This window comes from Ambystoma mexicanum, chromosome 9 (assembly GCF_040938575.1).
Source record: "Ambystoma mexicanum isolate Mex_15411 chromosome 9, UKY_AmexF1_1, whole genome shotgun sequence".
NCBI classification, from domain to species: domain Eukaryota; kingdom Metazoa; phylum Chordata; class Amphibia; order Caudata; family Ambystomatidae; genus Ambystoma; species Ambystoma mexicanum.
The window spans coordinates 1,319,178,454-1,319,199,030 of NC_090931.1; positions in this window are offsets into that span (position 1 = coordinate 1,319,178,454).

Genomic DNA, 20,577 nt, shown 5'->3' on the forward strand with positions numbered 1-20,577 from the left:
TTACTTTGTGATGTTAATGTCTGTAAACTAATTGGGCAGGGGAGGAGTTACAACGGTAACGCTTTTCCTGCACGAGGGCACTGACATCACTCAACTTAAAAGCAACAGGATGTGTGCCCAACAAACTATCAATGTTAAGGGTACGCTACAAAAGCAGTATGTTAAAATATAAAGAATATTTTGGCAGGCATGCCTGACATACATAAAAAAAAAGCTACCCTCTCTATGATAATGTATTAATTCAGTTAAAATATTTGCTGATTACTGAAAAGACATCTCTGCACACGCTACAATAATTCATGCAACTAAAACATATGGAAATGCTGGCAAGACATTTTAACATATACTGCACCGAAACAGTTTGATTAATCGCCTTCATACAAATGAATAGACTGCAAATATCAAGGACTCTGTCCATAAATCATTAGGTAGAAAATCACCTCTGGAAATATCCTTGATGCTGCGATCCTGCAATGAAACCGTTGTACTGTGAATGCAACATGTTGCAGGTGGTTGCCGGTGTCAAGAAATAAACCCTTACACTTAAAAAAGTCACCCCCAGGAGACTTTATTCCAAATTAGTACCCGGCGCGCCAATGCTACGGGAAACACTGATTGTGGATTGGTTCAATTGCGAGTATTACCACAGTGTAATCACTTTTACACATCGGCGTGCATCTTGCGCAGGTTTCCTACCTTCCTCACCCGCCGTCACCCGCTGCCATTTCCTGCAAACAAACAGCATAACATCTCACTGCATTATCTCCCAATTCATTAGTACGGATCAACTTGGCCCAAAATGGCGCCCTGTTGAGCCACGATAATGAAGCAGTATGCGCATTCTAGTCTCTGTAGAACTAACACGTGCTGCAGTGGCCGCCTTTTCAAATGGCACAAACAAATGCTGATTGAAAAAAAAAACAACACCATTAGTATCCCGGGACTTTTAACCCTGGAATACTAATGTCAATAAGCCCCTTGCTCGCGGGCCATTACCACCTAATGGCAATGCCCTTGGGGCCTTCGTTAAGACCTGTGCTATGCTCGGGCTTATAACTATAGACCCCAGGGGTATTACCTTAGGCGGTAACGGCCCGCCGGCTCGGGGCTTATTGCCACAATAAACTCTCCCTAGGAGAATGTATTCTGAAATAGAATCTCCCTCTGTGAAATATTTTCTCCCCAATGGCAAGAAATTAACTTCAATTTGTTCTGAAATCAAGTCTCCTGGGGGAGGGAGGGTAATGTGTACGCGGCGAGAATGCTTCCCGACACTGGCCTAGTGCTACCTGAGCATAACCGGAAGTCCCCTCACAGGCATGTCTGGGGGAGTGGCCCTAGCAAAGACTTGGGTGCCCTGTGTTGTGCTCTACTGGGAAAGGAGGTGTACAAGAAGGTGATTGCACAGAGAACCCCAGGCAAATGTATCATGGTTGTGGTCATGAACGCCATGCAACCTAAACCTGTGTGCCTCATATGGAGATTTTAGCCAGCAGGACATCGTTAATGGATATGAGACGCATGCGCTCACACATTGAGTCGCCAACTGGAACATACAACTGCAAACGACAGTTTGTGTAATGGAGATACAAGAAAATAATAATTTAAGCATTGTGTCTTTACAGTGTGCTACACTGTGCTTCATGCCAGATTCCTTCAGTTTCTAAGCACAATAATAATAGCGGTCCTTCTTACACAACACTCCCTTTATCAACCAACAAGGCATGACAAGTCAGATATGTTCTTTGTTGTTGTGAAATTGGCAACAACTGAAATTAGTCAACACACATTTATTTTCACAAATTAATTGCCCGATTTAAATAAAAAAACAGGAGCATTCCCACGTTGAGTGAGCATGCAGACGGCCCTGAGATTTATTTGCTACTTGAAATTCACACTTAAAATTCTGGTCCATGCTGGATGCCTGGGTGGAAAGAGATGAAGCAGTGGAATGCCCTTGTTTTCCGACCAACAGCACCACAGATGTGAGGGGGTTCGTTCTAAACACCGCTATTTAGACTACATCTTAGGTTACATTAATACGCCTTTGTACTGCCCCAAACCATCACCTTAGTAGTTCCAGAGTGGCTAAAATTGAATTAATTGCAGACCATACCTTGTTTTACCTCCAGGAATCAATCTATTTAACTTCAACAAAAGAAACAGCATGTTATTACCTATAAGCATGTAGGCTTCGTCAGGATAGTGAATCAATATCAGATTACCAGAGCTTATTGTGAGATACAGGAAGGAGTCTCACTGACTAGTCCCCGGTGATCTGTCATCCAGGTGGGCAGGACACGGCCATCGTATTGGATCCAGTTCCTGGGGGTGGACTAGTGAGGGAGGATCACCTCAATAGGGGGTCATCTGTGAGTGGAAGTGAGACACTGATGGGTGAGAGGCCGTACCCCCCTTCGTTATGATATTGGTATGGTATTGTTTATTTATATACTGCCTACACACAGGCAATTGTTTCAAAGCCCTCAAGGAGGGTGGGAACATGGGGAAAACCAACAGTCGCTCAGAGGCCTTGAAATTCGGAGACGATAATCTGCACAGGCAGAGTAACTGCGTTTAATACATTTAACAAGTTGAGACACAGCAAATAGGCCTGACAGCGATTCTGCAGTTTTACTAAGTGCAAATAGGGGTGAAGACAAGGGAGAACAGACAGACAATCTTTAGGCACAGTGCATTTGGATCGTGCAAGTGAACAGACGGTTACAGGGAGGGGGAGGTCCAAGTGCACCTGGTCCGTGGAGGCTGGGGTAAGTGCAGATAGAGCCACTCGCTTGGGATGTTCTCAAGTACAGTGAAGGTAGGTGAGATGTAGGGCCCTGAGGCAAGGGCAAGAGAGGATTGGCGGGGGTGCCCGCGATGGGTGAGACTCTGAGGGACACCAGGCGACCAGTCAGAAAGCTGTTAAGGGGAGGAGGGAGAGAGGGAAAGAGTAGATAGCTAATTTAGCATACCAGAGGGAGAGAGAAGGAAGAGAAGGAAGGTGAAGAGGAAATGCCAAGTATCATCCGCACCCCAGCCACTCCCTTCGAAGTGCCAGGCACTTTCACGCCAAAATATGTGATGTATGAAGAACAAATAAACCAGCAGAGAGCCGCAGTTGGGCTCTGCCCAGTGCCTATCGGAATAACAGCACCTATTGACGTACCAACACCTAAGAAAACCTGGACAGTAAGGTACCCACTGAGAAAACCATACCTACAGGCAAGACCATAGGACATTTGTCAGAATGGAATACCCGAAGATGCCAAGAAGATACTAAAAGAGGATGACTGGTGACGTCATGAGAAATCGGACTGACGCACATATAGAATACATAATGACCTAAGAATGCTGATAAGCGCCAACTATACATATATCTACCTCAAAAGCAATTTATAGGTGAGTGAAAGTCCACTACGCACATTAGCAGAATTGAATAGAGGTTACTAAAGGTCTCAAGAGGAGAGGGCTGCAGCAAACAAATCAAGAACTAAAGACGGAGAGAAACCCAGCTGAAGGTAACCGAGCAAATAAGCCATGGTCGTATGAGGCTGGAATAGGCTAGCAATGCTTATAATTAAAGAGGAAAATGGCAGAGTCTCCTGTTCAGCAAGGTCGAGATAAGCCACAGATGGTAAACGACTGGCAGGATTAAATCAAATACACGAAATTGCATGAAGAAGAGGCCGATTTCACGGTGTCCTAGTCAAGTGGCAGGGCAGGCAGAAAGGGATGAGACTTTCACATCTAGGCATGGAGCCTTGTCGTACCCATACTCCTTATTTTTCTCAGATCAAGAAGCAGACTCAAGGCCAAACTATAAAGCATTAATTGACACATGGCCAATGAGGTGATGAATGGTTGTAACATAAATTTGAGGGAAGCTGTGGTGCACACTTACTCGCTGCACCTGGCTTATTATTCTGCATGCTGCTAAGCGCAAGTGGAAAAGTATGTGTGGGATCGATGCCAACCCAATCATAGTGGACCATGTAATCTAGGGTCCTATAGAGAGTAGAGCCAATGGGATGTCATACTTTTTGTGACGTTTACACTGGCCAGTTTGAAGGAAGGGCTTAGTTGCCCCACCTGACATTATTAGCCAATCACCTCTCCCATTACCATATACAGATATAGTACCTATTTTAAAGTTACCTTTGTATAACCAATGAAGTTCCATGTTAGGTTTTTAAGATTACACGTCACTGATGACGAGTTTTTGGTATAAATGTTGTGGTTTTTCTGAAATTAATTGGAGATTTAGCGAGAAGGAAAATTAAGCGGTTGCTGATGTTCATTGAACTCCCCGTGTTCTGTACTTATCACTAAGCCGACTCCCTTTGCCAAACTATTATTATTTGATGCAAGAGTATGAATCTACATTCCCATTTATCTCAAGGGTGCTGCTACTCATCTTAAAGGGCTGTTTGGAGACCCCCAGTCTCATGGGCTGGCTGGGGTCCATCCAGCTCAAAGGTCTTGAGGAGTTTCTGAAACTTAAGAAGATCACGTTGAAGATGGAGGGTGGCTGGGAAGCTATTCAAAGAGAGGCACTTGCTGAGGATAAGGATCTCCCTCCAAATCTCTGCTTGGAGACCCGGCTCACTCGCAGAAGGCTGGAGGTTGATAAGCGGAGGGCTCGTGAGGGGCAGTATTTAGGTAGGCAGCATTGCAGGTAGGTAGGTCCCAGGCCCCGGAAAGCCTTGTGGAGTATGCAGAGGGTCTTGAACTTGATCCTTGCAGCCATGGGGAGCCAGTGAGGGGATTTCAGCACCAGAGAGATGTGGTCCCTGGGCTTGAGGCCAAGGATAAGTCTTGTGGTTCTGTTCTGGATGAGTTGCAGAGGGCACAGGGCAGAAGAAGGGAGGTTGAGGAAGAACCAGGGCTCTGGAGACAATGAGCAGCTGGAGGAAAGTGAGAAAAGGTAGAGTACCTCTGAGGGGGTGTAGGTGATAGACTTTTTAGAGATGTCAGAAATATGAGAGGAGAAGGAGAGAGTGGAGTTGAAGATGACCCTGAGGTTTTTAGCCTCGCAGGTGGGAGCGGGTGCAGGGCCAAGGGAGGCTGGCCAGAGTGAAAGTGGGAAAGCAGGAGCAGGGGTTCCAATGCAAATGATCTCAGTCTTACTGGTGTTGATGCAGAGGACGTTTCCAGCACCCCATGACTGATTAGTGGAAAGACAGTCGGAAATGAGCAAAGAGGAGGAGGAGGCTGAGGGTAGACTGGAAGATAGCTGCGTATTATTTGCGTAACACTAGAACTTAGAGGTGAAAGTGGCAATTACACGTGCCAGGGAAGCCATATAGACATTGAAGAACCAGGGGGGTAGATTGGTTGGAAGAGCTCTTTATTAAGCTACTACTTGACTAAGTCCTCTAGTTTCCTTTCCAAGGATTCCATAGAGGATATAGAAGCTACAGAATTGTGTTTTACAAATATTCAACGTTTGTTCCATGTTATTTGGGTACTATACCATGAACACTTAGAAATGTTGTAGTATTTTATGGTTTAGCAAATCATCCCACCATCCCACCATTCACCACCGAAGGAGCAGGAGCTCCCCGGCGATGCGGCAGGCTGCAGGAGCAGCCTCCCCCCTGCAATGTGCCCAGGATGCAGAGGTAGGCCACCAGCATATTACCAGCTGCTGTGTGCCCCTCGTGCATAATTCCGCTTCACTTTATCTAAATTCTGGAATCCGCCGTGGGAAGCTGTCTCTTTTCATTCAGCATGCCATCCAGATTCGATTCTCGTGCAGGTGCCCATATTCCAGGGAAATCTGCACCCCCACCATTGGAACACACGAGGGGTTCCAATCTCTAAGATGGCCGCCGCCACCAAGGCACCCTGTCCTTTCTTCTGCCTGCTTCCCCACAGCTCGTAGGCGTAAGCTGATTGGCCAGGTACCTCGTCTCATACCTGCCACGATTCGCCAGCAGGCGAGAGAGCCGGCCCTCGAGGTAAGACTCTCGTGAGAAGGCTCTGACTGAGCTGACCGAGCGCTACCAGCGCCAGGCGACGTCCCTATCTTCAAATTGCTGCAACCACGTTTCCAGTGCCCTTCCTGTCCGCCAACCTGCGGTGTCTGTTTATGTGCATTGCAAGGTAATCCTGCAAGCGCCATTAACCTATACTATTAACTTTGTATTACGGCGTTCTTTCTATGCATCCACAGTGCACGCCTTTCATCCATAGCACCTAATGCTTTAAGGCCTCACTGCTTGCGTCCAGCCGAGCAGAACACACGCCATGCGTGTTGTGCCTCATAACTTGAACTTGAGTCTGTTTGTCCACAATTGCTACCAGCCTTAGCACATAGGTATTGCCTAATTTTGCACCTGCTAGCTTGTGCCTTTAGATTGCCTCATACATGACACTCTAGCTTTGCAGCGATAGGCTCAATCCTATATTCAGTGGCCACCCTTTGGCTTATTGGCTTAAGTGCTCTCCGAACCCAGGCGTTGCCTAACCCTGCCCATGTACGATGCTGCCACACTGCACCCTGTGCTGCACCTCAGGATCACTAACAGACTACACTTGCCTTGTGTTGTGCCTTATGGTCGCTAATAGACCACATTTGATCTGTGCTGTGCCTATGGTCATCAATAGACCACATTTGACATGTGTTGTGCCTTATGGTCGCTAATAGACCACATGTGATTTGTGTTGTGCCTTATGGTCGCTAATAGACCACATTTGTTTTGTGTTGTGCCTATGGTCGCCAACAGACCACACTTGATTTGTGCTGTGCCTTATGGTCGCTAATAGACCACATTTGATTTGTGTTGTTCCTTATGGTCGCTAATAGACCACATTTGATTTGTGTTGTACCTTATGGTCGCTAATAGACCACATTTGATTTGTGTTGTGCCTATGGTCGCCAATAGACCACTTTTGACTTGTGTTGTGCCTTATGGTCGTTAATAGACCACATTTGATTTGTGTTGCGCCCTAAGGTCGCTATTAGAACACTTTTGCTTTGTGCTATGTCCTAGCCTCACACGCTATGCATTATAGTCACTGTTTGATTGCCATATCTAGGTGCCCTTAGCCTCTGTATTTTAGCCCACCATGCTATGTATTATAGTCACTGTTTGATTGCCACATCGAGGTGCACTCAGTCTCTATAACTTAGCCCTGTTGGAACAGGCGTATTTAGGTGCCTCCCATGCTATGTACCCTAGACACTGCCCATTCATACCTCATATACTTGGGCCCCTACTAGTGAATGGTGCCTAGACCTTACAGATCTAGCCACAAAGCCTTAGACACAGTTACCAACATTTAGTACCTTGACGACCAGTTATCCTAGTCCACACACACCAAGTGGCATTACTAGCTGACTTAATCACAGAAGCCAATCTAGACTTTATTTCTATAACTGAGACCTGGCTACACAATGCGGCAGGCCCATCGCTCATGTTGGCCATTCCTGACGGTTACACCATATCTAGGCAGGACCGAGAAGGCTCCCGAGGAGGTGGAATCGCCATTATATCCAAAATAAACTTATCACTACGCCTAGTCCCTACCGCAACTATGCAATCCTGTGAAACTCTCACTGCCAAAATTCCCATAAACAACACCCAAACTCTTTCAATTCACCTAATTTACAGACCACCGAGTCCACTTGGAACCTTCGAGGAGGACCTGCACAGCCTTCTGTCCAACAATACCAAAACTACTTCCCAATTACTGATATTAGGGGACTTTAACCTTGGCTTCAATGACCAAGCAGATGCCCATGCTTCTACTATTGTCAATACCCTTCACACCTTGGGACTTACCCAAAAAGTTAGCACCCCCACACATGCAAAGGGTAGAATACTTGACTGGCTCGCTGATTCCAACTGCTCAGCCACAGTATCCTCTATTACGCCCCTCTCCTGGACAGACCACTCCTTGGTGTCCTTTAATTTACTAACCACCAAACCACCCAGCCCTGCCCCACAGGCAGCTCCACCATGCCCTCCAAGAAACAAAAAGAATATTACAGCGGATAATATTATTCCCCTGATCCTTCCTACCTTAAATGCACTGCCAGACAACCTCGACCCTAGTGCATTGGTCAACGAATTCAACAACATCATGTGCACCACTATGGACAAAGTCTCCCCTCTCAAAATGCGAACAAGCAAACCCAAGGCACATTTAAACAAGTGATTCACGCCAGAACTTAAGGCCTTGTCACTAAACAAAAGAAAATGCGAATCCAACTGGAAATTATGTCCAACTGAAGAGAATAAAGCTAACTTAACTAATATCTCTCAGCATTATAAAAATGAAATCTGTCTAGCGAAACGTAATTCCTACAATGTTCGCATTGCCAATGCCAACTCAAGTATGAAGGAACTCTTCTCCATCTTGAAAGAACTTGAGTCCCTCATTGCCACACCTGATACCTGCATCAAAGACCAGACCTGGTGCACAGATATCCAAACAGCCCTAGCAAATAAAATCACCACACTGCAAAACAAAATCCAACTAAAAAAAGATTCCCTAAACCTCACAAACAAGCCGCCACTTAACTGTCATGATCACTGCTTCCAAGGAGTCAGGAACAGCCCAACGTCCTTGGAAGCAGGCCCCTAACCGTCATCTTAGGCACCAGCCGGTCCCCACTGGGACCTTTTGGACCTTGTCCTGGCGCCGGTGGCACCAGGCTCATCAAAGCCATCGGTCCCGGCACTGGAAGCGCTGGGCTCATAATATGTATGAAGATGCTTGGGTGGACTTACCTGCAGCAGACCATGCTGCTTACTTACCAGCCACATAGGAATCCTCTGTGAACAGGAACTACTTTCTTACCTGGGTGGGGCAAGCTCCACTCCCTGGATACAACACAGGAACTCTTCTGGAACTGGAACTCTTTTCTTACCTAGGCGGGGCCGTGGAGGAAGACGCCTCATCACTCCAAGGCTATTTAAACCACACCCGATTGAACAAACGTGCTTCGCGTTATTCTGCATCTGCAGCAGAACGCTCACCGAGTCTGTTCCAGCCTTTCTTCCTTCCGATCCTGAACCTGCAAGAACAATACTTACCACTCCTGTATCCAGTATTCAGCAGCACCTGCAAAGACAAGAAACAACAGGTTAGCACGGCAACCTTTACACGCAGCGCTTTCCTCACCTGATCCATCGGCAGCGAACATTTCTTCACGCTGCACCTCCGCCTGTGAAGACAAAAGCATTGTTATTACTTACCGGCACTCCGCGAAATTCCGGATTTCTTCAACGCTGCAACCCAGCATCTGAAAGACAAACAAAGAGACATTAGACAGGTATTTACTCACGTCCATCGCGCTCGCCACAATAGAACGCCTGCAAATACTCCGGCGTTTTCCAGCATCTCTTCAGCACGAACTCACAGCTGCAAGGGAAAAGAGACAGTTAGAGCGCTTGCATTTACTTACGCATTTCCAAGCGCTTCATTCCAAGGCTCTGGCTCCAACTTCGGCTCTCTTCACACCATCTCCTATCTCAAGAGCCCTGCAAGACAAATAGGAAAAAGCATTATACAGAGTCCTGTTCTATATTAACGTGCCCACGCACCTAAAGACTATAAGGACTAAAAAGGTGTCCGGAAACTCACCGCTCGTGCAGTTAACGACGGTAGCGATCCTCTGATGTCAAGAGGCCTATGTTTCACCAGTGAAGGAACTGGCAACGGCACCCTGCACCAGACGCAGATGGAGAGTCCAGCATTCACCTATCTAAGGTGAGCACGTTGACCTGAGGGCTCTACGGAGAAGCTAGGAAGAGAGAGAGAGAGAGGGACATTCAACAACCCAGATCATTAACCCCCAGATTCTTTCACCTGCAGAAATCTCACTCTTCGAGTTCGACACACAGTGCGAAGAGGTTCGGCCCCAGAAGCAAATCGAGTCCTGCACATCACTTTTCGGGTCACAGACACCTTCCTGCCAAGACCAGCGCCTCCGTGGGAATCAGGTGAGCGTTACATTAACAACACCATTAACGACCTAACCAACAAATTCTCCTTCACAAAAACTACCATCCTAGAGGTAGAGAAAATCATCCTTTCCCTCAAACCATCGAACTGCAAAGGCGACATCTGCCCAGCACAACTAATAAAAGATGCTGCCAGAGACCTTTCACCATTCATTTCAAAATTGATCAACTCATCCTTCGTCACAGGTAATATCCCGGTGAACTTAAAACAATCATGGGTGCTCCCACTTCTCAAGAAGCAGACTCTTGACCCCCTCATCCCCACTAATTATCGGCCCATCACCACCGTACCTTTCCTACTGAAGATACTAGACAAGGTTGCCTATACACCTTGAATTAAACAATCTACTGGGAGCCAGACAATCTGGTTTCTGTCCACTCCACGGTACTCAAGGTAAAACGGCACTCCTCCTCTTACTTGATCTCTCAGCTGCTTTCGATCTGGTGGATCACAGCGTCCTCTGCAAACACTTAGACACTGCTGCACTCTTCTCCACGCATGCCACCAAATGGATTGAATCCTTTCTGAGTGAGAGAACAATGAGAGTCTTCTCCCCCTCGACAGCAGCCGACCTTCTTCCAATCAAATGCGGCCTCCCTCAAGGCTCCTGTGTTTCACCAACCCTGTACAACATATTCACTAAACCCCTCTTCGATGATCTGGACCTTCTAGGTATCACCTACACTAACTATGCAGATGATACACAGATTCTCCTCCCGCTTTCTGGGGTCACAGCAAGGACAGGGAGTTGGTGAATATGGTGTACCTCATTATTCAGGCATGGATGGCATCACATGGCCTCTGCCTGAATGATGATAAGACCGAGCTGATCATTCTGGGCACGCAGGCCAATATCAACAAACTAGGCAAGGACTATTCCACGTTTAACATAGATGGCAATAGCATCAAGGTTTCGAGTGAATTAAAACACTAGGCCTCTATCTCGACTCCACCATGTCTTTTGCCAAACAAGTTAACTCCTTAGCTTCCACGACAGCCTATACCTGCAAATTAATAAGAGCAGGTAAACCTTTCTTATCTAACAACAGTTGCATGATCCTAGCGAGAGCCTTAATACTATCACGACTCGATTATTGCAATGCCCTTTACAGCGGCGCTAACAAAACTCTCACCAAAAGGCTACAAATCCTACAAAACAAGGCCCTTAGAGCCGCCTTAGGCATAAACAAAAGGGAACATATCTCCTCCACTAGACAACAATACAAATGGCTCTCCACCGACAATAAATTTCACCTAAAAATGCTCTCCTTGACGCACAAAGCCCTCAACAACGCTGCCCCCATTTACCTGATGGACAAAATAAGAAGAAAAATCTCTAGCAGACCTACAAGAACTCCCAACTTCAACTGTCTGGAAATTCCAAGATTTAAACTTGCCAAAATTGGCGGCACAAGCTTCCCTGTGCTAGCTGCTAAATGGTGGAATGCCCTGCCACACAACCTTAGATCAGACCAACCTTTCCCTCACTTTAGAACGAATCTTATCAAACACCTCAATGACAACAACATGTAAGGTTTGAAAGACTTTAATTTGTGTTATGTTACTTATCTGAATGTATATATGTACCATCAAAGACTTATCACTATTGTACATTTTTAATTATGTAACATTGTAATTTGCTGTAACACTGTAATTTCTATGCAACATTGTAAGCTTTGTATATTCTGTTCACTGTGCCTGGTTACCCTGGGTCTGGCACGCAATACAAATAAATAAACAAAGAAACAAACAAGTGTATCTGAAACACTCACTGCAAACAGATTAAAATCTAATTGGCAGTGTACAGAACTCTCCAGTCAATAATCTGTCAGAAATTAATTTATATGATACTGTGTCCACCACGTCAGGGTGTGACTAATTCAGGATTGTGTCCGTTCTTCCATCAGCAGTGAGTTTCACATGACCTTGCTCACTTTTGATCTCTGCTTCTGACAAAGGATGTGAGAGCAAGCAATCACAGAAAATCAGCTCACATCATTTTCTAGTGGTTTTTTAATGCTCCCATTCAAGCACCAACATTACAGGAGTACCTAAAGTGTAGTGCATAAAGTATGAGACTTCTCAAAATGTAGTTCTGAAGGCCTACTGAAAACTGTTTTGCATGCCATCAGTTCCCCATGTTGTTTTCCATCATTTAACGAAAGTGCAAGTGCGCATTCAAGTGGCAGCAGTTTGTCAGGAAACTCTGGTGATTCTTCTACACTGTGTGTTGGTGAATATTTCTACTGGACAGGGTGGCTGAACACACCAGCGACAGCTGATAACTTTATAAGCCAGAAGCGAGGCGCTCATGCGTGTGCGCTCCATGCAAGTGCTCATTAAAGTGCCAGCAGTTTGGCAGTTTGACTGGGAGGAGGAGAGCCCGGCCATCAAGCATACTGCCTTGCAAATTGTTGGCTCTTGTAACCTTGGAGCCGTAAGAAGCGTGGCAAGCTGAAGGTGCCAGTCGTCCCATCACTGCTTTGAGCCAAGTATAAGCTTGATTACTATCTCAAAATAAGTTGGTTTCTCTTGTATAAAAGAGGCCTGGCAAAGTAACTCTGAAAGTTAAGTCCTGCAACTTGAGGAAAAATAAGCCGTACGGAAAACAGCAAAGACTTCAGTCCACAAAGAGGCTTGAATATTTCTCATATTGCTGTGGACGAAGCACAGAGTGCTCAGCTGGTTGCACCTAAAATGCCAAAGGGAAAAATTAAATAATTTTTCCAGCCAGAAGTGGGTGGGCTCGCTGTAGACCTTCTATTAGAAAAGTCAGAAGAAGGAAATTCCTTGCTGGTTGCTAATCCAGACTCACTGAATGGTGGTAACATTTCTGCTATTGACAATAACTCGCTTCTCCAGCTACGTTATTCTCTGCAAAATACCGTGGCAGTTGAGGCCATAAATGCAGCTCTTAAGGGTAACATAAAGGAACAGTCTGCAGCGGCACAGGCAGAGACTTTTCACAGCATGAACCAACGTTGTCAACCACCCCAGAGCTATATGCTCACTCTGTGAAATCAGACGATGCGAGCTTGGCTGGTAGGGAACATATCAATATTACTTCTAGCATGGCAACGCTTCAATTTCCCACTCAAGCTTTGTGGCCGAATACACGAAGTCCAGAAACAGCAAGGCGAAATTGTGATGCCAATTGAAAAGCTTATGGAAGAAAGGCCTGAAGCCTTGGCCGACTTAAATAATAATGCTTCCTGTGAGGCACCGCTCCCATCGCTTATCCCCACAGTGGACGAAAAAACCCTTTGACGCTTTGAGCATCTCGAATACGAGCAAGGGTTTATTGGATTCTAAAAATACCTGAGAGCCTTTCTAATCACGCAAATATGCAGACTAGCTAAGCGCAAAAGAGCACGTGAGGCAAACAAAGTCTCAAAGGCCAGAGGCTCAGATTGATCCTTTGAACTCTACTGTTATCTCAGAGACAGGTCAGGAGTCTAAGAATTTGAGGAAAAAGGAGAACCATCGAAAGAAGTGACTAACATAATCTACGGGGACATTAATGAGGGGGTGATAAAGGACAAAGATGCCCAGGGATAGAATGATGCCAGCCTTGATGTGCAATCGCTAATCGAAATGGAAAGTAGGGATACAGCATTGGAAAGAGGGGCATGAAGTATAATGCCCACAAAAGAAAATACTAACATTGATCTCCCTGTTGGTGAGAGAATGGCAATAGCCCTGGACGAAAAGGTTTTCATAATAGCACGTAATCTTTCAAACCAGCAGACGGAGTCTGACTTCCTCGACCTTGTACAGCAAATACCCTCGCTATGTGTTGTGACTACAGGAGACTTTGACCTTGTAGAGCCACTTCAGCAAGGAAAAGAGGACATCTTATCTCGACTACATTGGCATTGCCATATGTCAGACACTGTAACGCTCAACCGCTCACATGCAAATCATTTCTGGAAAATGGGCTATGAATTGGATGTTATAAATACCATTTGTGCAGCCCTATGTTGCCACAGATATGATAATGCTAGTAAATCTAATACTAACAAGAGAAGCGTCACGGAAGCTCTAGTTACTAAAGGAAATTAAAATATTTGTGGGTGGGAATTGCTCATGATCTTCTTACCTACGAGACCTAAATTGGAGGATTGAATATGGAAGATATCTTTATGGAACACTCAAGGCCATCAACCTTTATAAAAACGAATTAAAAAAACATTCATTCTGCAGGAGACATGGCTGACATCCCGCTAAAATGTCAAATTTTAAATCATGAATGTGTATGATCCCCCGGGGGCAAAGCAAACTGTAACAATTGTGGAACACATAGCTGAATTCCTCTCAAATTGGTGTGATGGAAATAGTAATGACATGATTCTGTTAGGAGAGGATTTGAATGCTAAATGTGCTGATACATCTAGCTGATACATCTAGCTGATACATCTAGCTGATACATCTAGCTGTGCACTACCCCCAATGGAATGGAGGGAAGTATAATTCCACTTAAAGTCTCACGTGGACAAAGACGGCTTTGGTTAGAATTTTTCCAAGATTGGAAGCTTTCTATGTTAAATGGGCGTACTGTAGGGGACCACCCTGGCGGTCAAACTTGGAGTAATGGCAGGACGTGGGCAACCTTAGATTACTTTTTTGGTAAGTGAAGGTTTGATGAGCCATGTTGAATCATTAGGAATACGCCATACTGAATGGAGTGGCCACGATATTTTATCACTTGGCCTGCTGCTTTCTTCTCAGGGTACAGAGGTCTGCAGAGTCAGAGATTTGGAAGTAAGTAATTGTGGAAACCGAGTGAATTGGACAGATTCAAACTTGACTAAGTTCTCCCATTTCTTGTTGAATGTAGATTATAATTATCTACCAAAATGAGAAATCTCTGTCAGTAAACAAAATTGAAAATTGCCTTAAAAACTTTGCGACTAAATTTGGATTGACTTCAGGCTATTACTACGTCTCGTAGTTTATTTTCAGAGCAAGGCATTTGATAATCAAATAAGGGATGCCAAGTGTCAGAAGCGCAAGAAAATTAGAAAGCTAATAATTTCTGTAACAGATAAGGAACTTACGGGGTTCATTATTAGAAGCAGTGAATGTAAATACAGGAATTGGGTAAAGTGCTGGAACCGCTGTAGTAAAAATGCGCAATGGCAGCCTATGTTCAGAGCCCTTAAGAGTGGCAATGCCCAATCCATGTGGCAAACGCACAAGGGTGCCAAGGGCTTGAAAGATCGCCTTGTCACCAATCCTATTAGTGCAAACTGCTACATGAACCATATCCATGAAAACATGATGCTAGGCAAACAGAGAACTCATGGCCAACACTAACTGTGAACTGGACCTGAACTGTGATAGTATACAGGCCACTATTGGGAAATGAAAAGTTCCAAAGCCCCAGGGCCATATAGATTGGCAAATGTGGTGCTTAAAAAGGATGCGGAGTGATGGTACCCAATGTTGGATATACTGTTCCATAAGTTCTGTCAGTACTGATTTATCCCTGATTCTTGGTGTCAGGCTCTCCTGACCCCTATTTATTAGAAGGGTCACTGCACATCTACAATGAATTATTGATTGCTATCAATGTTAGATGTGATGGGGAAAATATTGACTTCCTTCATGCTAAGGAAACTCCAGCAGTGGTTGGAAAGTATGCATATTCTCAACAATGATTTTCAGACAGGCTTTAGACCGGGATCCACCACTTTGCACAATTTGCGCTTGGTTGATAGTTTAACTGGCAAAGCTAACATCAAGGGCAGGCATGGTCTGTATGCCACATTTGGGGATTTCCGAGCAGCTTTCGATAAGGTAAACTGCAGTACCCCTATAGTGCAAACTAAGCAGTATGGGCTTTCCAGCCTACTTGCTTCGGATCTTCGAGTCATTACACACTGATACAAAGGTGCAGGTTAGGCTAGAATGTGATGGTCACTTTACAGATTGGATTGCCACAAATAGAGGTGTACAACAAGGATGCTTGTTGGCCATTCTATTATTCAACCTCAATGTGGCTGATCTGCCTGCTATACTCCTTTTGGCATTGCACTGTCCACCTAAAATTGGGAGACAGCATGTTGCTTGCCTGATGTACGCTGATGATCTGGTAGTTCTGGATCATAGGTATATGGGTATGTCGAGTACTATCAGAGAATTGTGCTTTTATGCGAAGGAAAATTACCTAGAGATTAATTTTGAAAAAACAAAGTCCATGCTGTTTACCAAAAGATTGGTAAGGAAGCTGACACTAAAGTCGGATCAGGCAATCATTGACTACATGGATAACATCAAATATTTGGGTGCGAGATCGGTAAGAACACAAGTTATACTGAAATAATCTCGGTCAAATGTGGGAAAGTGGGCCAACTCACTGTGTTATGTTTAATCGTTTTACAAAGCAAACGGCGGGCTGCAGCCTGGGTATCCTGCTGAAGCTGCATCAGCATCGTTTCTGTCCTACAATCCTTTATGGTCTTCAGCCTTTGAAGCTGAGAGATCTAAATAGTCTTAATGTCCTTGGGAGGAAATTTTGGAGGGGAATATTAAACCTTGCACAGGGAGTTCCTATGGAATCTTTAAGGCTAGAGTTGGGCTTAATATCACATAGCCTTGAGAAGGAGAGGGGAATTATACTTGAAAGCCAATAACTCTCCAAAATGTCCCCTTCTGACTCATCTGGGGGGACACTTTGGCAATGAACCTGGAACAAAGACCCCCAATTTTGAGGATTTTAACAGAAGGTTGTTTGGGCAAATCGTTGGGTGGTGGACTGATGTCGAAAGTGGTGAAGATTATTTTGGACTGGAATTTAAACTATTCTCACCCGTCGAAGCTAAAGTCCCACCGCGCTGTTTCTTGTGTGACTCACAAATACAAGACTCCACAGGGATATTTAACACACTGCCCTGACCCAGTGGTCAGGAAATTGATTTTACTGTTGCACAGTAATCAACTTCCAGTTCTGGCTGTGATAGGTCCAAGGCTGAGGCTTCTACCTGAAAATAGATCCTGTTGCAGTTTTTAAGCTAAAACACATTTTGGAATCTTCTAAGCAGGTTATGACCACATGCAAGCTACTGGGCAGCTTATATATGTATAACTTTGACTCTTTTGACACAATAAAGAGTGACAAGTTCTGGCCCTATTGCCTAAACTCGGGCCTTGAGAATTTGCACATAGCATTTTATCACATTTGGACACGACTTCTTAGACTTTTAAAATCAGAAAATGGTTAAGTCTTACAGCATGTATATGAAGTCTTATCGCCGTAATGGTTGCTACAATGTTATGGATTATGTATAGGTTATGTCTAGCACTATAAAGTTATTTCTGAAGATGTAATCTGTATTTTATGAATATTTTATGAATTATGTGATTCTGTGATTTGTATTTTCGCTGTTTTGTAAGAGATTTATACGTGAAAAGGTCAATAGAACTGAGCACATTAAATAAATAATAAAGTGTGTTACAGTATTCTTACAAACAATACATCTAGCTTATCAGAACAATAGTATAGAAAATAAGCTTAAATTGTCCCTGTTATGCAAATCATGCACATTCTCTATTAAAGTAGATGAATTTCAATACAACACTGAGAAACTCTTGAAGGCCAACAAAAGGTCTCGAAAGCTTTGCAAGTTGCTATAAAAGGCATATCTCATGTGGATTCCTTGCACAGGCCATGATTTTGATGAGTCCAAAATATCAGACATTTGTTTTCTAAGGAAAAATGTAGCAGAGCTTCTTATGTTTCTTCTGCTATGTAGATATTTTAGACCTATTAAAGTCGTGGCCTGCTGGTTACATCACCTAATTTATCATAGAAAGACACATAACACAGAGGGCCTCATTACGAGTCAGGCAGTAAACCTGCCGGTGCTACTGGAACATTACAAGTCCTGACGGACTGGCAAGCAAGGTGCTGGTAAATGTTGTTCCCCCAATTCCACGGCAATGGGTTCATGGAAACATGAAGAGTCTGCCTACCATGGCTGCTGTGCCCGGCAAGACCTGTAATTTGCTTGGAAACAATGGCGCCAGTGAGCTTACCGGAACCCTTGTTTCCGGACCGGCAAAGTCGTAATAATGCCCAGTCTTTTTTTTTATCTCACAAAGATGTATAATTCAGAGTTCCAAGTAGCTCCAAATCCAATACAATGCAAGGATGCTATCCATATTGCTTCCCAATTTTGAAGCTTAAGTTTGTGTATGTAATTTAAGACCAGTGAATTCATTCTCGTAGTTCTCAGCGTGAGGAAACACCACAGTGTATAGTGAGCCACGTTGTAGAAAATATATATTAAATTGGGCTTTTATATCATGCTTGATGTTGGAGTCCAGGCTCTAAGTGCAAGATCCAGTATTGAATCCATGCTGCTGTATGTGGTCTTGCTTCCATGACAAGCACATTGACCTTGAGCTATCCTGCCGGTACATTGTAGATGGCCTGGCAATGACCCCCCAATACATGTTGAAGGAAACACACTGTGCTGCCCTCTGAAAGCTGTTTATATGAGCATAGCATAAGAATGCATCACATTTTGTAAGACTGTTCATTCATAAAGGAATCAATTGCAAATGTTTTTGGAGATTTGCGTGAAAGGACTTTGAGAATATCCATAGCATAGCTGAACACCATATTTAAAATATTTCATTTAATGTATTTATAGAGAGTTAATTAGGAAGCCATCAGTGATGATAAAACTGCAAATGGTGAAGGATTTTTTAAATTGAATAGTTCCATTAACAGGCACTGAGTTTGTCATATTTGGATCCAATGTTACAAAATGCCATCGTTTGAGAAGAACTTTCTATAATGAACTTTTCAGTGTACAGTGATAAATCTAACTAAGGGGTAAGGCTGCCTTTGGGTCCTAATAAATGATTACAGTCTGCAGTAGAAGATTTACTCTGTGACCATCACTAGCAATGCTGTCTCTGTTGGATAATCTATCCATAGCCAAGTATACCCCAGCTTTGAAAGTGTGTTCTTAACTGTAAAAGTGGTTTGTGCAAACACATTCCCCACAAGGAAAGCTGTTGATTAGTCTCGTGCGATATAATTTGTTGCCATGGTGATGGAGCACAGAATTGCTATGTTATCCTGTGTTATTGAAATGTATACTGCACACCGCTGCCATTTACTTGGCATACAGGCACTCTGGCAGACTTTAAACTGGAGCAGGGCTTAGATTGTGGAGAAAAAGTTGTATGCAAGATAGCGTTGATGATGTGTTGAAGTGTACAGACCATATTTACACAGCTCTCTGCATGGCAGTCTGTTTTGAGGTGTTATTTATCCAGGGCATGTAGGCATTTGTCTCCTCTAGTAAGCCTTGTGTGCCTTTGGTGTTAGAATGCACTGTCCGGGACTGTGCGCTGTGTAAATTGGTTGTGGAGGTAAGGTGTTCTTTATGTTTGAAGTTTGATTGGAGAGAATTTAGCGTGCCTTTTGCGGGCAGCATTGTTGGTCTTCCTCCAGTACTTTTGAAAGTTGAAGTCGAGGATGTTAGTGCAGGAACCTAAGGAAGTTCAGTCGGTGGGTTAGAGCATGCATCAGATGTGTGCATGGTGCACAGTTGGGATGGTGCTATAGCTAGTAGGGTATGTTCAAAGATTTCCGAACGTCCGGTGAAATTGGACTGGGTGGATTCTATTTGGGAGGATGCTCCAGTGTTGTGCCATGATGTTTGAGAAAGCTGATCCTCTTTTTCTCTTTATCTCTTTCTGGTGCAGTTTCTAGGTGTGCGCCATTGCATATCTCAGTGTTCTCCTCGCTAGCTATGGAATGATCTTTTCATGGATGAAGTCAGCTCCATAGCCCTGCAGGGCTCTATGGGTAATACAGAGTGCCTTGAAGTTGGTATGTATCTTGACTGTTATCCAGTGGTCTGCTTACAGGGACACTCTTAAGGGTTCCCTCCAGTTGAGTCTAAGAAGAATTTTTCTAAAAAGGTAATGCACTATGCTGATGTATATGTGGTTTGCATAATATATTCTTGATAATAATAACAATATGCGGGAAGATGAGGCTAGGCACCTGATTAGGCATAGGGGGTAGAAACATTTCTTTATCGATGCATTGGTTTGTGGTTTTCAGGTACATACAACCCCAAGGTTCTTGAAGACCTTTGAGGTGTACAATGTTTATTAAATATATAATTTCATTCATATTGTTTTGTTTTCTATGAAGAAATAGTACAGATAAAATGCACTCACTCCTACAATCCCACCCAACAATCAATCAAACAAAGATAGTTGGTCAACTAACTCACAATCCTGGGTAAGTCAATTCACAACAGTACAAATAAATTTAGACTAGAATGATAATGAATTCACTATGACCTGCCTACCTTTGTCTCACTAGCATTTTCATTTAACATTCGTCAGATTTTCTTTACTTATTTGTACTAGCATCAAAACAGAAACATAAATATGAATGCCTACTCTAGAACATGTGCTCAAATATTGTTCAGTGAAATTCTCATTCTGAACAATGGTTTTCAATAGCAAATCTAATTTATCCGCACACAATATGAGCGCAAAAGACAGTTATCCTGTTAATTAATGAGCTGTGTATCCGTTATAATTCTGGTACGAAATGATATACGA